This window comes from Calypte anna, chromosome 1, assembly GCF_003957555.1.
Source record: "Calypte anna isolate BGI_N300 chromosome 1, bCalAnn1_v1.p, whole genome shotgun sequence".
NCBI classification, from domain to species: Eukaryota; Metazoa; Chordata; class Aves; order Apodiformes; family Trochilidae; genus Calypte; species Calypte anna.
In genome coordinates, this window is record NC_044244.1 from 41935993 (window position 1) to 41943272 (window position 7280).

Here is a 7280-nt window from a genome sequence, read left to right on the forward strand (position 1 = left end):
TGCTGATGAATACTGCATTCAGATAAATAATTATTCTCATTGTAATTTACACGTCTACCCTGCATCTCCTAGAATACTAATACCAAAGCCTGTCAATTGGCTTTACATCTTAACTAATCCTCAGCATAAAACTGGTGGAATGGAGACCATTTTTATTAGAATAAACACAGACTGAGTGAATACTGAATTCATGGAGAGAAGGTAAGCTTTAGAAACAAGACAAACCCATTGCCTAGACAGATACAATGGATAAAAGCAGCGCTTGTCAAACCGTGACTAAGCTCCCTGTGATCAACTAAAGGATTCAAGAGAGACCCAAAACTACAGCCAGAAACTTAAATCATTACAAACTTTTAGCCACCACTTCTAGCTTCACGGGCATGCAGACAGATGAGCCAAAAGGAGGCTATGCAGGAAACAACAGCTAGACAAAACTCAACCACGTGCATCAGGAACTGTGCCTACACTGAGCTCCATTTAGTGCCATCCCATATTATTCCAGCCCATAAGAAGCCCACCAGGGACTCCACTAAGCACAATACCAGACCCCTGGAGGTCAGCACCAGAAGGCTTACACAAGCAAGGTCTACAACAGCTCATTTGACAGCAATCCAAAACTTCTGTTCTCCTGGGGACATTCTCTCATTGCTCCCCCAAAGCATAGGGACCTGCTGTGTCCAAATCCACTACCAGTTAATTACAGGGGATAGATTTGCTGTTTAGAAACAAAACAAAAACTAATTTTCTGGGGAAAAAAAAAATTTAAAAAGGGGGCAAAAAAAAGAGGGGGGCAAAAATAAAAGGGGGGGCAAAAATAAACCCACAGCATTTTAACTGTCTCCTTTAAGTATTTACTTCCAAATCTTGTTTAGCTAGTGATTTGGGGGGTTTTCTTTTGCTCTGAAATGTTTGAGACAAAGCATTTAATTCCTTTTTTTTTTTTTAAGTTCTGTTAAGCAGTAGCAGTTAAATGAACATGTAACAGGTGAAAAACAGCCACGTTCCAGTTTCAGAACTATGCAAATTAGTCTTTTCCTAATCCAAGACACCTTTTAACAAAAGCAGGAAAACACATCTACATATAGCACACAAGATAAGACTATATCAGTTCTGTTTGATACAGTAAAAAACGTCTCGTATGCAATGAGCCTAGCCTTTCCTTAGTAGTTAGTAGCCTATGGGCTTGTTTCTCAGTGTTTCAGTTCTCAGAGTAAATTTAAGGCTGCTACTGTTTCATCTCCAAGTTCACAAAGGATAAGGAATGAAAGCAGATTTTAAGATTTCTGTATACATTCAGGCAACTTCTATGGAACATGCTGAACACTTTAGTAAAACTTATTAGTGCTATATACACTCACAAAACAAGATCCCTCAACTTCAAGTGACTTTATAAAACTGTAATCAAAACACTGGATCACCGTATGTGACAAAACCCAGCATCTGTGGTATCTTTAATTTCCCTGCTCTTGAGCAAAGACCAAGAAAAAACAAAACAATATGAATGTATCCCACAAAATACCCGAGAAAAAAAACTTTTAAAAGTCAAATTCAGCATTTTTCAATTATTATTCAGAGGCAAGATCAGGGCTCATTTATTCCTCTTCTGGATTTTGCAACAGAAAATCAGGTAGGCAACATCAGCGGATCAGCACACGTGTGAATTCTATTCTTCAAACCCAAGCCGTTTCAAACGAAAGCCGAACAAGCCCAGGAGACATCTGGTAAATCTTAGCATTTCACTTTTACCTTAGTCACTCTAAACTGCCTAAAGACACAGAGCAGGAGCCGGACTGACCAACAACAGGCCCAATCCAAAACTCCTTTCCACTCGGGGAACCCAAGCAGGTTCTGCAGTTGTTCACCTGAGAGTGGAAACTTGCGAGGCTTTCTTTATTTGTTTGTTTAGCGTTTTTGTTTTTCCTTAAGCGCATCACAGGGATAACGTGGTCCCTGCATTTATTTAGTTTCTTTTAAAGAGGGCAGGAAACCCTTAAGCCCCACAGTCACCTTACCCACCGCGGGTACAGCCCGCACCGCCTCACGCTCGCCAGCCCGACCCCGGCCATACCCACACCCGCCCGACCCCACCTCCCACCCGTGGAACTCCGGAAAAGCCCCCCAAGCTCCCCTCTGCCCCCAGCACCCCGGGAAGGGAAAACCAGGGGGGGAAGGATTGGGGTGCACCCCCGGCTCTCCGCCAGCCCCCTTGGAGCTCGCTAACTCCGCCGCGCCCAACAGCCCAGCCCGGCCGTTGGCTCTACCGCCCGGGGATGGAGCGGCCAGCGGCGGGGGCACCCAAAGCCCGGGGATACCCCTTCTCCCACCGCCCCGGGGAAACGGAGAAACTCAGGCAAGTTGAGCCGATGGCAAGCGGCGGTACCCGCGGTTCTGGGGCCAGGGGGAGAAGTCACCCGAGGGGCAGCGCGCCGGAGGCAGGCGGGCAAACTGCCCTGGCGGATTTCAAGCAGAGAGAGGACCCCCCGCTCCGATCCTCCCGCCTCCCCCCGGGGCTAAGGAGCAGCCGGGGCTCAGGCTCTCCTCCCTCACACTCTACGGCTATGGCTGCTCCTGCTGCCTCACGGTGGGGGGGGGAGAGGTGGGGGGGAAAGGAAGGAGGGGAGGAAGAGTAGAGGGAGATTCCCAGTCTCCAATGACAGGATCTCTGCTCCCTCCGCACCACACCGAAGAAAGGCTGCTCCCCCGCCGCCGGGCCGAGTGGAGCACCCCCGGGAGAACTGAGGGGTGGGGGAAGGCTGCGCGGCCGCCGCAGCACTCACCTCTCCGCGCCGCCTTCTTCCCACCGCCGCCGCCGCCGCCTCCTCCCTCGCTGCCCGCAGCCGGCGCCTCTGCGAGCGCGGCCCCTCCGCCGCGCTAATGTCTGGGGGGGAGGGCAGGGGCGGGCCCCGTCGCAGGGATGTTTACTCGGCGGCTCTCGCGAGAGCCTGGTACCGCCGAACCAGGCCGCGAGTGGCTGCTCCCCCCGCCTATCAGCAGAGCGACCCGACCCGCCCCGGTCCAGCCCGGTCCAGCCCGCCGGCAGGTGCCAGCGGAGGGAGTGTGGTTTGCGCCCGCTGGAAGACCCGGCGGCCCATTCTCCTTCTTCAGAGCAGTCGAAAGTTCCTCAGGAGCAATGATTGGACTTGCTCTCCAGCTCTTCCCGGAGCGCAGTTGCTGCCTGGTTCCGTCCGCCCGCCCCGTCTCCCGGCGGGCCGGAGGCAGTGCCTGTTCTTCCAGCATGAGCAGCGCTCCAGCCCGCGCTCCCGGGGCTCTGGCGGCAGAGGCCCCCTGAGGGGCTTGTAGGTGTGTGAAGGGACCGCAGAGTCAGGTGGGCACTGCTGAACTCGCCTTTCTGCATAGGTAGGCTCCCAGGTGCTCAAGCAGAAGACAGAATTACCCGGGAATAGCACATTTGCAGGCCTTTTGCTTTCATATCCTTCTGTCCCACCGCCGAAGAGCAAGGGTACGGGTGTTTAGATAAGCAGGAGATCAGTGCGACCCTCCTTTGGTTTTAGTTACACCTGATCATGGAACGAAGCAGCGGCGCTTAGGGGGAAAGTTGTTCTCTCAAGGAAGCTGTGATACAAATGGCTTACAAAGTCAGCTATGTAGCAGGCAAAACTCTGAGCTCAGATTAGGAGAATGACAAAGTACTGCCGTCTTCTGCTTCTGTCACAGCATGTGATAATGCGTGGAAGCTAGTGAAATTTTGTCCTAGTGTTGTCACTTGACTTGAGGATAGTTGCTGATAAAGAGGACTTACTTGGGAGCCGCATCTAATTTGCTTTACTTCGCTACTCTTGAGATAAGAGACAAGAGTCTGGATCTGCAAGGGTATCTACATGTTCCCTTTGCCTGCAGGCACAGCCAGGATATTCACCCTGGACCGCCCTGAACTCTGTGGACCTACCTGCTGAGACCGGTTTTCAGAAGTGTTAGATTTGGTAGGTTTGAAATAGCAAGCCTAAAATTAGCATGTTTTAACTTGAATCGATGCAGGGTGCTTTTGAGAGGGACTGCCCTTTGTGATACCTGAACTCCATTTCTGCATTTGGAGTCTGCAGTAATGAAGTTGTGCACTTCCATTTACCATATTGCATTGTTGAGAGCACGAACACATCACCCAGAAAAATAATTAGCAAGAGTGGGAGAGACATTTTGCACTACAATAAGTAAATTTAAAAAAAAAAAATGGTCTGGAACATGGGATGGTAGTATTTCACTACAGCACTCTTCCCAGAGCAAAAAGTCTTTAAAACCCTTTATCAATAACAATGGTAAATGGGAGTGATAGGCACACAGCCCCCCGACAGTAATGGGTACTGGTTTTGACTGGAGATTTCTGGCACTTGAAGAGTTTTGGTTTCAGTGTTTTCCTTCTGTCTGCTCCCTTCCTCTAAAGGGAAGTTGGGAGTGGAAGGTCGGTCTCAGATATGCACAGGACCAGCTGTGACAATGAACACTGAATGAATATTCACAACATGACATCACAGTTCCTGACTTGCTGCTGCTACTCCTCCTGTGGGTCCTGCTAGCACAGCAGATGGCAGACACTGGAAGATTGTTGTGCCAGTGGAAAATTACTGAGTTTTTGTTGGTCCTGTGTGTGTACATGTGTGAGGGGGGAGTGGGGCAAACTTTTTTTTTTTTTTTTCATGAGAGGAAAGGAAAAAAGACAATTCCTAAGACTACAGAAACTACCAGCATGTAGAGACACTCTCTTCTTTTAGACAAAGGATACACATCTGTTTATGCTATAGGGTTTCCTTGTAATTCTATATAACTTTTTTAATCAGTCAGAATCATGAGTTTTCCTAATTTAGTGCAATTAGAAAGAGAAAAACATTGTAACAATAGCATTGGGTGGTACTCCAGACCTATTGAAAAACTAAGTATTTAATGTTTCTATTTTTATGTGGTTGTTGAAGTATTTATGTTAGTGGATTTTCCAGTGCAAAACAGACATGATTTATTTCAGTTCTTTTTTTTTTTTTTTAACATGGCTGTAGACATAAAGGGTTATCTTACTTGATCTTGCAGTGGGATCACCACTGTTGCAGATTAAATCAATGGGATATAATACAGTTAAGCTTGTCTGTATCTTTAAAGACCTGCACACTTAAAGTTACAACTGAATACTCGACCTGAAATGCACCATTGCAGAAAAAACCTGCAAATAACTTCTGTGCAGGCAAATAAAGTTCGGAGAATTCACAGAAACACATAAGGTTTTAACACAAACTGTGATGAATCTTGACAGTTATAGACCTCAGTGTTTGCCCAGTAACTTCTATTTGTGTGTATATGTAGAGTTAACTTTTAACTTAGAGGTGTAAGAACTTACTAGGTAGAAGGGCAACACCTCTTTAAGTTGCCAGGTGTAGGACTTAGAAACACATTCTGAAACAAAATCTTTGCTCCCAATGTTCCTACTTCTGCTGGCTGTACAATGTTCCTGTCCTGCAAGTTGCAACAAGCAGCAAAAGGTTCTGCATATGCTGCTCGGAGGGCTCCCGCTGCAGAATCAGGATACACTCTGATGCACAGCAATTAAAGGCAAACACAAAAGCCTAAATACCTCTTGTCAAATTCCACTGAACCTCTGAAGCCTTCAGAAATCTAGGGGAAGTTCCGTAGCAAACCAAAGCAATATTGTTCTAATTACTCTAATTCAAAAAAGGGATATCTTGTCTCTGACAGGACATGAGGTTTTGACACGCATTTCTTTCTTTCGCAATCAATTGATGTAACAAATACAGATTGCTGGAGATGGTTCTTGAAAGATTCTGAGGGTTTTGAACCATGAAAGGTCCTTCTCAGCATCAGAAAAAACGGTAAATTTTTAATTCACAGGAGGCGTTACAAGTAATTTGCAACTAATTAATCAATTTAACATATAGGAATGAATTCTGCTTTATTACTGTCTTCTTATACAATATAAAAGTGTTAAACATAACAATTTAACAATGGATATGGTCCAACTAAATGTACCTCCAAGGCACTGCTCTTCCAAGTGCTTGTGTAAACTCCTCTTAAAACCTTATAAACTGCTGCTTGCATTCCCATAGCAGTTTTACATCCAGCTGAGTGAAAAATCATCTCCTTTTTGCTTGTCCTTAACCTGATTCATAAGAGCATCTCAGTGTGGCTCCCAGTTTGGGTATCAGCATAAACAATTGTCTATTGATCCATGTGAATGCTGATAGTGCTACCTTTTTTTTTTTTTTTTTTTTTTTTTTTAATACCTTGTGCCTTCTCAATTGTCTTCATTCCAAACTAAAAACTCCTGGCCTAGAAACCTTTCTATTATTTTCATCATCCCCATTTTCCCTTCTATGAAACTTTTTCCATTTCTCTTACATTAATGGGAGTATGGAGATCAGAATTTCAGTATTCAAGGTGTGGATGGACCATGAATGCGTTCAGGGGCATACATTTCTTGCCTCACCTCTTAATTTGAAGGCAAAACACACCATTTGCTGTGCCTCTTGAAAAGGTAGTGAAGTTAAGCAATGTCAGAAAGCAAGTAACATTTGTTACGTTTTAAAATGAGGTACCTTTTGAAGGCATTTGCAACAGTCAAGCTCTGTTCCATACAGACAAGTACAGACTGTTGATAACTCCACACTCCTTCTTAAAAAGTTCTAGTTTATACTTTCTTTAAAGCCCAGATAATTTTCTTTCCAATAAGTAGCATCTATGTCACTGGGAAAATATTTGTGTTTCTAAACATGTGTTCTAAGGAACAAAGCAACTCATTCAGCTATACAAAATCAAGGAAATTACTATAGTCACCTTGCAGGCTGTCAGCTCACATCGTGGATGTCTTAGCAATCCACAGCTATCCTTTTATAACCACTATTTTGCTATTTTTCAATACTATGTAAATCAATTCTTTCCTATATAGGTAGTAATATTTTTTAGCATGAACCTCTTTCTTGGCTGCAACTTTTGAAGGCAATTTGGAGCCCACCATCGCTCTTCCTGGCACAGAGAAACCAAATTCCTTATGCAGGGGCTAAGGATGTGACAAATTTGATTCATTCTGTAAGCAATTAAAATATTTATAGCAGAGTTTGCTTAAACGACGTCATCTCTTAAAATGTTATTCCTGGATTGTCTTGGGAGAAAATTCTCGGTGGACTTGCAAGAGACTTATTTAGTAAATTTTTTTTTCCATAGACAAAGAAACATAGAAAGTTTGGAACAAAAAGAGTTATTGAGACCGCTACCTAATAGTAACTATTTTTAATTATTAAGGAAGCTCAATATTCACCAGTTAG

The 7280-nt window shown here is 44.9% G+C and overlaps 1 protein-coding gene across 1 annotated transcript in view; it reads right to left on the bottom strand.

The window, feature by feature from the left end:
- STK38L (serine/threonine kinase 38 like) overlaps window positions 1–2862 on the bottom strand; it is a 49305-nt gene extending 46443 nt beyond the window's left edge. The window contains exon 1 of the mRNA XM_030459728.1: window positions 2778–2862. The gene's annotated coding sequence lies outside the window, so the exon portion shown is untranslated. The remainder of the gene's footprint in view (window positions 1–2777) is intronic.
- Window positions 2863–7280: the final 4418 nt, after the last annotated feature.